The 11,706-nt window shown below is 32.3% G+C and overlaps 1 pseudogene; it reads right to left on the bottom strand.

Moving 5' to 3' along the window:
• Positions 1-670: 670 nt before the first annotated feature.
• On the bottom strand, positions 671-1,611 carry LOC111691369 (annotated as a pseudogene).
• Between the last annotated feature and the right edge of the window lie 10,095 nt (positions 1,612-11,706).

The raw sequence follows: 11,706 nt of genomic DNA, 5'->3' as shown, positions 1-11,706 counted from the left end.
TCTGAATATGAATGAAATAATATACTACAAACCAAACATATATAAACGATTGATTATAGTTTTCATTTTAAAAAATTTTTTTATTGATTCACATTTTTACACTTAGCATTGGAGTAAACATACAATGGTGTTTTTGTTACTTTGAATTGTTGCATTTCTATGAACTACATTTATTAAGTTACCGGATAATTGACAAATAACTGATAACTGAACATCGTTCGTAATATATCATCTGCAGGTATTCAAAGTAACAAAATAAGTTTTTATAATTTATATTATTGGTAAAAATGAGGGACAAATCCTGTCTTTAGCAATTTTCTGAATTATTTGATGAGTCAGTATCCATATCACTCTCGCTATTATTAATTGATATGATTAAAGGTTCAATGAGATCGTCCATAATTTCGTCAAGTGTTCCCATTTTTTCTTCTTCCTTAAACACATGTTCTACACATTTTTTCCAGTTTATATTTGTTAAGAGCCTCTATTAGTAGTTCCTTTACGCCCTTCACCTGTGCCCAAATCAATTCTATAGGGTTTAATTCACAATGATATGGCGGTAATCGTAACACAACTTTATTTTCTTTTTTTGCATTGTCCATTACAATAACAGAATTATCTGATATTTTTTTCAAAAATTCAGAAAACCACTTTTCAAATACATTTGCATTTACTCGTGATAATCCCCACTCTTCTTGTCTTCGAAAACCAATAACGAATCTTCAACAAATCGCCAGCCAGCGTGTAAAATGATAAGACGCTTTCCTTTACCGGGCGGTTTTATAGTCCCATAGACAGCCCTTCATTGAATGCCTCACGTTTATTTTTAATATTAGTATCAACCCATACCCTTTCTTTTGTATGACCTTCATTTAACCATGTTTCATCTAAATAATAAATAGGTCTACCTTCAGATCTAAACTTTTTAATTGATATCAAGTAGTCAAGTCTCCGTCTCACTATATCATCATGTTCTATCAACACACTTTTACGACTTCGTTTTTAAGTATCTGCAAAAAAAAATAAAATGTTTTTATTGCAATTATACTTGCTCCGAGATATGTCTTCAACCTTACTTGAAATTAATTTGTTTCATAAATTTGTATAATGAGGAACGGGACATCTGTGGCAAATCCTGACGACTTTTTATTTCGGTTAATATTTTGTCCAAAGTGGGGATCTCATTTTTAAAGAAAAAGCTGTGTACTATACGCCTTATGGAATTCTTCATTGCTTCATCCAAACATGTAACAATCCCAGGTCGTCCACCACAGTGTTTGGAAGTAGATACCCTTCCAGTAGATTTATATTGTTTTATGGCTCGATATACTGTTGATTTTGCAACACCTAAAAAAGTATAATGTGTAATATAGTTAGTTCAGCAGAAGATAATGTTAATATAAATTTACCTAATGTCATCGCTATTTTGGATACAAGTTGGACAGTTTTAAGAGTAGGTTCATCATCTATGCTTTTCTTGTACAAATTCAATATAGCTTGTTTTTCTGCCAGAGATAAATGCCCCAAACTGAGTTGTTTTCGTTTCCTTGGGGGCGACGGCGATATAATTCCCGCGCCTGCCTTACTCGTGGTCGGCACAGCATCATCCATATCCAATGAAAAATTGGAAAAAAACGGATGACAAACAATATAATAAGTTGTTTAGTTCTGATAAGAACTGATTTATACGTAACTGGGATAATAAATATATAGAAAAGCAGGTAAAAACACAATGACAACAAACTGATGATAACTAAGAGGCAAAATGACAACAAATGTCAAAATGTAAAATTCTAACGCTCCTCCTAGTTTAAAAATAGAGTATAGTAGCCTTCAACATCGAATACTTCGACCATATACATGAAATTGCCTATTTTTTCTTCAAAATTTAAAAATACGTTAGCATGACTTCTTCATTTATTGTCATTATATTAAAAATATCAAGTCGTGCGAATATTTTTTTTTATTAAATTCCAATAATTCTGACTCCACAAATATGATTGTGATGTGATTATGGATAAAACGTATTGCATTCGTGTTTTAATTGCCTTTTATCCACTTAAAAATATTAAACGCTCGATAAAATGCTACTTAAAACACTTAAACAATAAATAACTATTATTTGATTAATATATCACTACGACGAGTAGCTGTTAAAGTTCCGATTACCATAAGTGTTACAAAGCCGTTAATAGCATAAAAATTAATTGGTTTATTTGCTAATCTGTTCACACATTCATAAGCTGATTACGAAGTGGACGGAACAAACAGCTTTCGCGCTTTAGAAACTCCGTAAACATCCCAAGTTTGCCGGGGGGCGAGTTCAGCAGTTTGCTTGTTACCCGGAGAACTATCCGTGTACATTCAAATAAACAAGATGCGCACTAACAATAGATCGCGTTTGCTCAGACGTTGTGGATAGGTCGAGGTTTTTTTGTTAATCAAAGTAAATAAAGCATTATTTTTATTTAACGTTCCTAGCCTATATTATATTTAAAGGAACAATGTCGGGCACTTTATATTGATATTAGCGGATTGGCATGATGTAAATGGAATAGAAATTACACCCTCATTCAAAATACAGGGTGCGGCATTAGTGCATCGAAGTACGATATCTCCTTTATTATAGAAGATATTAAAAAAAAGGATATTTACAAAAACTGTAGCCAACTTAAAACTGCTCATTTTAAAATTATTTTCGTATATACAGAGTGTTACGTATTACCAGGATGGACCAAACATACTATTTTTTAAATGGGACACCCTATAGTTTATTTCAAATTTAGATTAAGCTCATCTCTCTCATGTTGGAAACATAGTATTTATAATTCATTGCATTTTTTGGTAAGTTATTATTTTTATAATTAATTAATAATAAATTAATTAATATAATTAAAAGTGTTAAATTTATAGTGTATGTACTTTTTCTTTGTCCGATTGATATTTGTTTTCACTTTCAGGGCAATCCTTGACATGCTTATTATAATTTTTAGTTGTCTAATTTTTCGAAGTTTTACACCACATAAAAAAACAGTCAATAGACATTTCTCGTTCAAATTTGATATATGGGTATTGTAACCTGAGGGGATATTTCTTTAATTATGTATCTACGGTTATGACCAGTATCATAACGAGTCTGGATTTCAAAAGAGTTTACTATTTAATTCTCGAAAGAGAGTTTATAATTATCATTATACTGTAATTAATACGTGGGAACTTAGAAATGTTGTATGTTCAGAGAATGAATTTCAGGCACTTACCCTCTATTGCTTACGTAGAATGTAATTCAGTGGCTGGTTATATAGGGTGACACTGAAGTTGAGAGAAACAAAAAGAAACTCCAAAACTTCCAAGAAGGGTTTTAATAACAATAAAAACAAAACAAACAAACAAACTACACAACGGCTCGAAAAACATTATTAATTACTTTCTTTACACACGACAGCTTAACGAGATTCAGGGAATGCGCGATCCATAGCAAAATTTGGAATGACTTTATCCATTATTAAATTAATCCGAGACTCTAAAACTAAGTCGACTGCTCAATGTGGAACCTAAGGAAGAACTCACTTTTTTTCGTAGATCTCTCCTGAATTCGCACTTCGCTTCGACACGCCCATTTCTTGGGACCAGACGTTTCTGTTCTTATCTTAGTGACGGGAACCCTGGATATCGGGACGTTTTGGCATAACTATGCCATGTTAATAGTTATCTAATTGACTGATTTTACATTTATCTAAATAATTTTGAGACTAAACTTACAAATAACCCTAGCCTTCCTCTAGTGACCTCGTACCGCACGCGATACGAGATGGGCTGCTGGGAAAAGAGCCCGTCGGAAAAACCAGCTTATCATATATCTTCTTGTGCTTTCGCGCGTTATTAAAAATATCGATTTTTTTCTTTATTCTGTCCCAGCATAAGCTGACGCCTCCCAGACGCGACAGATGACTGTCACATGGCCCCGACTCTAAGTGAACTTGTTCAAAAAATATTGCTAAATTTCTCCGAAAGACGACGCTAACCTACTTGAGAGCCCTTAACTTTTGATAATTTGTGTTGACTGAGATTATTTTACTTTTTGACCCATCCGTTCCGAGAACTAACAAATAAATTACCACGCGTCCCGGCTTTTGTTGCTTGGTAATATTATCTTTTTGATAAAAAAATGCATAATACCACTTTCTGGAAAACGACCTCTTTAAAAAATCGTAGTAGGCCCGGCTTTTGTTACTTCAATAAAATGATAGTAGAATAATATAACCTCCCTTCAGGGTACTATTTGTAAAAAATTGGCTTGCGTAAAGTCCACAGCCTTCTCACATTTTCAGAGGTTAACACCTCTGAACGGGACACACTGTAATACAGGGCGGACCAATGAAAAGTTTTCACTCAATTTTAATTGGAATGAACTACTCTGTAAAAAAAAACGCGTGAACACGTCAATTTTGTTTAAAATGGGCAGTTTTTTTCCGAAATTTCGAAGTCTCTACCTTTATCCGCCTGGGTAGACAAAATCTACAATTTCTAAATTCTTAGAGAATATTTTCTGACAAATACTTCCTATCTGCCTACGAAACTTACCTTTACAATATTTCCTGGGTCTTATAAATCATCCTGTGTGTTCAAAAACATTTCGTTCTTAAAATTTGTCGTGCATGTGCATGTGAAATAATTTACTTTATAATGTAAAATCTTTTGCAATGTCCAAATTTGGAATTATAGCATAATTCAGTCCTATTAGGTATACATCTACAGATCCTTGAATGAAGAAAAAAAACGATTAATTCTGTATAGTTATTTCTTAAATTGAACTGTTTTTAACACAACCAAAGAAAAATGCAAGCGTACAGGCTGTTACAAATTCGCTTCTCACTACAGGGATCTCGGAAACGGTAAGAGGTACGAAGTAGATTCAGACGTTTTGTCTCGAAAAATTAATCTTCAGTGTATTTGTTCCAAATTTATCTAAATTTTTTATTTAGATTTCTTTGTTTATTGAATTATCGTACACTGTAAGTGTCGTTAGACCCTGTGAAATCCATCTAGTTATTTAAACTATTACCACCACGCATTAAAATAAAACATTATTAGAGTTTTATTCCCGTGTCCATAGTTATTTCTAGGCTTCTCGAGTGCTCAAAATTCAAACAAATTCCGATCTATTTTTTTCAGGATATTCATACAAATACATCTGACATGCTCTTTCACAGTTGCGGTTACAGATATAATAAATTCCGATAATATTACGCTGATCTTCATTTTCAACCTTTGCCAAAACGAAAATGTTTTTGAACATTTACTGAAATTTTTTAAAGAATAATATTCAGTTGGCGTTTTGGTTGTTCATATGCATTTTTAAGAATTAATTTGTCATAATAAAATTAAAATTGTAATAATGTTTTAATTTTGACGCAACAACTTATTGAGTTATGTATGACCAAGTGATGGTAATAGTTAATAATAATAAATGTTTTATTGTAACGCGTGGTGGTAATAGTTTAAATAACTAGATGGATTTTACAGGGTCTAACGACACTTACAGTGTACGATAATTCAATAAACAAAGAAATCTAAATAAAAAATTTAGATACATTTGTAACGAATACACTGAAGATGAATTTTTCGAGACAAAACGTCTGAATCTGATTCGGGCTGGGGCAGTACAGTATTGGGGGTCATGAAGGCTTGCAAAAAAATGTAATAAAATTTCTAGGCTCGTATTTAAAAGAATTAAGTTGATGATGGTCCTGGAGAGACGAAACGTTACAGACAAAAATTGATTATGCCTATCGATAGAGGGCAAAAAGTGTTGTTCTTTTTTCAATATCACCTCAAACAAGGCTGAAATGAAACAAAAACGGATTTCCAAAATTTCGTTTTTTTTTAATATTTCGAAAAATAATCATGTTAGCCTTGATTTTTTAAAGGCATAATGTTGGTCCCCTGATTACGCAACTTTGCCCCCACTTAAGCTACTTCGTAGCTCTTACCGTTTCCGAGATTCTTGTAGTGAGAAGCGAATTTGTAACAGCCTGTATAATTTAAAAAATCAATTTTAATAATTATTTGGAAATATAAGATTACGTACCTAATTAAACAAACAATATCGACACTCACAATTTCGTTATCAGTGGCTGGTAATTCCACAGACAACATTATCACAGATGGGGGCGTCTAGTCGCTAGTCAATTAATCAATTTAAGTTTCAATTAATTACAGTAATTTGATGGCAGTGTATCTCGTTTCAGTTTATGCATACCAGCTAACCAGGAGGATCGCCGTTACGTCACAGCACAAGAGAGCTAATTTAACTTTGGTTGAGCATAACTGATATACTGGTTTGTCTTCGTCCAAACATACGTAACGTGGACACTTATTTACCTATTACATTTAAACACACATTGTAAAACAAATTCATTGCATATAATTGCTAATTTTCATTAACATTAAATAAAGCTAATTAAAGAAATTAAAGAAAATGGATAATAAAGAATATAATTTCAAGTGATTAGGATCATTATTTTTCTTAGTTTTAATAAATAAGAACTAAATTTTACTGTTTAATTTTTCCAGGAAGTTTTTTTTTGTAATTGTAAATTGATATGTAGTTTCGAAATATTCAGTAGATGTCGTTCTTTATTTTTATTAATATTATTAACAGTATGTATCAGGCTTCAAAATGGTATCTAATAAAAAAATTTAAGAAAAGGGCACATGTATGAGGTGTTCAGAAGTTTTAACTGTTATAGTAATGGTAATATAGGATCATGATACTCAATCGTACATGTAATTAAAGCATTCTTGCTATTTTTAGATGGATATTTCTCATTTTCCCTAATCTATTAGGCTTCTTCCCAAATTTTCATTAACGGCATTATATCCTCTCTCGAGCTTTACTAATGACTATTTCCGCCACAATATTTATTCAACCAGAAATAGTGCAGTAGAATTGCACTTAAATTCGTTTAATTAAATCTACGTTTAGTATTTAAAATGGCCCTAAGCCAACTGAACTAAATGAATAATTTATATACTCGTAGGAAGAACGCTAATGTTGGCAAACATTAAATTTTAATTCGGAAGACGTCGCCAAATGGGACAGATACTGTCTTCCCTGTCACTGGCAGATCATTCGTTGCGTTTTATTTTTCTAATTAGTTTTAGATTTTAGATTAGCCAGAAGTATGCATAAGTACAAAACCCTTGATTTATATTCACTTGATACCTCCCTTTCGGACAAAAATATCTTTTCTAAAATACTAAACACTAAATCTTAAATTTTCATGGCACTTAATTGTAATGCGAATTCAAATATCGTTCTATAGCCTTATTTTTTTGGCCTTCTACTTGGATCAATATGATAAAGATTAAAACTTTAGAAAATTTTCAAGTGGTTTCAAAAAGAAACTAATGAAAAAACAATAGTGGATAAGACTAAAGTTGCTGTTGCTGAACATTTTCTAAATTGGAAAAAGTATACCATACCGTATAAAAGTTGTTTTATAATAACCATTTCCTGTTCTAGTCTAACGTTATTCTTTTAACTTCCCTCACAGTGATCAGTAGGAAGTTTTGATTTGAGTCCTATATAGTTTTTTCTATGGATGATTGTAAAAAAAAATAAAAGCAAAAATGAATAATTTTAGAGAGAAAATATTGAACAAAGTTAGGATGAGGACACTATAAAAAAAACTCGCTTGGAATATATACGCTTTGTCTGGAAGATGAGAGTATTGTCGAACACATGCTATAGTAAATAATTTAAAAGTTTGTTTAGTGAATTAAACACAGAAAAGCTAGCAGATGCACTACCATATCTCGACTATAACCTTTGTGCAGATTTTGCCGTGGAAACTGTCAACATATTATTGTAACTAAAAGAAAACGGAAATTGAAGAAAGACTAACAGTGGTTTTGATTAAAAAAGCACAAGATTAGTGTATGTTTATTCCGAAAGGCAACAGTGAGTTGTTTAATTTGTATAATATGTTTATTTAGATCTCAAAAATTACTATTATTTTGATCTTTACCGTTTCTTTCTAGACAGAAAGGCAAAATAATAAAATATTTTTATCAGATTTTGTTCTCTCTAAGGTACTGTAATATACTACAGTAACGATGTATCTGTTTATATTGTTACAACAGTCTTCTTTCTGGTGATGTATCGAATAGCAACAAAATAAAAAACAGATACTCAAGTCAGTGCTTCTAATACAATGTTATTAAGAAATATATGCAACTGAAAAAGTGTAATTAGAAGTAAAATATATTTTGCAATATTTTACTTTACACTAACAAATTATATTAAGACTATGATACATATTACGAAATAACCAATACTTTGGAAAGAACATAATAAAAAGTAAATTAAAAACAGAAAGGATATTCTATTGTATCCAAACCGCACTCAATACTGGCATTTTGTGAAATCTGAAAGAGAAGGAACAGTTTCCCCTTGTTCATCATCACTCACAGATGTGGAATTTTTAATAATTAGACAGGAAAAGTTTGACGCGTGACTGGCGTTCACTATTGTGCCTCGGAGCGTGTTGCGATAATTTCATTATAAGTATGCAAAGGTGGTAATTTTAATTTCAGAAATCACAGGGGGGCAGCGGAGAATAAGCAAAAAAGCATTTGTGAATTGTATATTGGGTGATTCAGTTTGATATTCGCGGCCCCGTATCTCATTTATTTTAACAAATAGCTATAACAAACACTATATATTTTTAAATCGCCGCTCAAACTCTAATAAATGACATTATTATATCGTCTCCGTGGTAACACAGGTTAAAATTGCTGTAGTCAACTGTTTTTGTTCAAATGGCACACTATATCTTTTATTATCAATTCAGGAAAATATTTTTTCTTCTGCGTTTAGCTGTATAAAGAAGTCTATAGTTTCATTAGAAATATTGTTAGAGAAACAACAAAAAAGTTGGACCCTACTTTTAATAGCTTTATTCTGAAAAGTGATAGCCAGCTGTATCCTCCTTACGCATCCTGTCGACTAAGGAAACCAGTTCAAGTAAGAAGATTTAAGAGTGTTATCAACGTCGTTGCCTTAAATTAGATGTCATTGTTATTGCTGTTATTGATCTTGCTGGTGCTAAGCCTTGATAGGAGAACCCTAAGTCAAATTGACAGGCCATTGCAGACTTAGGAGGTATTTAAGTTTAACAGGAATTGAGGAAGATCCTATCCATCTTTTAGGATATTGCGCAATCTTCGGAAAGTTGAGGCATAAAGTCTTTGGTACCAAAGAGTTGCAAGGGGATGAGGTGAGAGACCTGCCATGAATCAAAATCCTGGCGTTCATCAGGACGTTAGTAAGGTTCAAGGAGCGTCCGAGGCAGACAGAGGATAGGTAATAGGACGGCGGGGCAGGCAAAAAGGGCCCACTTGTGGCCTAATTGCCAGACTGAGACCGCCCCAACACTACTAATACTACTTCTCAACGAGATTGTTGGACCAAACCGGTCGTAGTACAGAATGGTTTTGGTAGTGTACGAAACGATATAGTGAGCGATAATTTGGTAATGATACCTACCTTAAGGTGAAATGAGCGGTGACCTAATATCCGTAGTGTGTAGAGTGTACGTATGCAATCATGTTAGAACCACAATTCGCCATTGAGGATTATCTAGAATGTACAAAATTAAGAATGCTGCCAAGCAACAGAATTCTTGTTATGATTAATATTATTGTTAATGTACTGATAAATGATCTTAACTGTTTGCTAAATATTGCGAGTGTAATCCGATGTTAATTGGAAATAGTCTACAGACTAGTCGTTTTCTACAATATCATTAGTTAGAAACTATTTCGCCTAGTACGACACTAGTCTTATTTTCATAGTGCCTATAGATTAGTAGGTTGCTCTCTGTCAGTCGATATAAAGTAACACTTTGTGCCAGTAGGCAGTGAGTAACATTAACATTGTCCGAAGTCACCGATCTAGTTCGGGACAAAATTGTAGTTTCTGTTTCCGAGGATTACAAAAACTTAATATTTCCATTGTAATAAGTATATATCTCTCATATCCCTAGTACATTTTTATAATGCAAAAAATTATTTGATAACGTACCTAAAATTATTTCTTTGCTATGTATTTTTAAAAGATAGAGTGATTGGAAAGTTGGTAGAAGAGGATGGAAGATATTTGGAATAAGTATCGCTCAGCCCATCTTCACTTACAATTCTCTGTTTCCGGGGTTGAAAGGTTGAATATGACAGCTTCAATTGATGAGAAAAAATGTCTTTAATAAAATCAATCAAATATTTAATAAGTTAACTGAGACCTTTTTTGGTGGGCGATTAAGTCAACATCTCGTGTCGCAAATTTTCTATGAGATTTTATCATCCGAATGCATAAACAAACGATAAAAATTTGATTACCCGCGCCCTGTAATAAAGTAAGACTTCATTAAAACTAAAACCGCGCCACCGCAATATATTGTTTATTCATGAGCCCCCGATAAATTTTGATCTAGAACGTTATTATCGAGACGGCATCTCAGATACGTAATTGACACGCGAACTTTAAATAACATTTGATCGAAGTTTATGGAGTTTTACCTGAGGGAAATAAATTACCATTAGTTTCCAGACGATGCTTGCTTGATGCGGCTTAATAATTCTGCCCTGGAATAAGAACGCCATAACTCTGTCCGTCTCCCCGAACTATCATTTACGGGCTGTAAGTGAAAACTTTTTTTTTTCAATATAAATAAGAAATGAGAGAATGCTACAAGATACTGAACAGATGTTGCCCGTGAGAGGTAGAAAAACGGTCATTACTGTAATAAAAATAGATCTAATTTTAAGAAATACTGCTTTTCCGGCAAATACAACACAACATGAACAATTTCAGCAACCTAAAAAGCAAACCGCAAATGTTTATTTCTCAATATAGTCGGGTTTTTAATGAAAGTAATGCATGTGTTAACAAACACTGTGTTGATTGACGTCATTCTGAATTCGAGAGTTTAGTAAAAACTTATTTTAGTTTTTGTTAAAATTATCCATGATATTTTGTGACACCTAAGAAGTGACTTTTGTCATTAAAAACTAAACGATTGTGTCTGTTGGACTTTTTTTAAGAAATACTACGTTTAGATGTAAAAAAACTTCCTATGAGTAAAGATCCATAATGACTACATTCTTGAGATTCAGGATATCGAAATTTACAAATAAATTTTATTGTTCTTTATATCTCAAAGGAAATAACATCTTTAAAGAAAATTTGTTCCACATTGTCATTAAGCTTGTGGTGTAATCTATGTTAATATCAAGTCCTGCAAGTAATACCAATGATTTGATTAATAAAGACAATGTAAGTCTGTAACTCCGTTGTTTTTCAACGAATCTTGATGATTTTTTTTAACTTAAAACTCTTTTCATAAGCTTTCCGAATATGTAATAATATATAACTATATCACGTTCGTGCGTCGTATATTTCGTTTTACAGCTAAGGCTAAAAAATAAAAGAAAATAAGATTGCAAATTTGAAATTTAAAAAAAATTATAGATTTCAATGTATTATTATGAAATCTACCATGAAAAAAATCAGTGCGATTGTGAAAGATCCTCGGGATCGTCCAGACTAATAATTAGTTAATTTGTTTATAAGGCCTTAACTTGTAAACTATTCAACTTACCGATTCCAGATTTCGTGTGAGTTATTAGACAGTTATTACCAGA

Source organism: Anoplophora glabripennis, unplaced genomic scaffold (assembly GCF_000390285.2).
Source record: "Anoplophora glabripennis isolate ALB-LARVAE unplaced genomic scaffold, Agla_2.0 scaffold146, whole genome shotgun sequence".
NCBI lineage: Eukaryota > Metazoa > Arthropoda > Insecta > Coleoptera > Cerambycidae > Anoplophora > Anoplophora glabripennis.
This window is presented reverse-complemented; position numbering and strand designations above follow the sequence as displayed.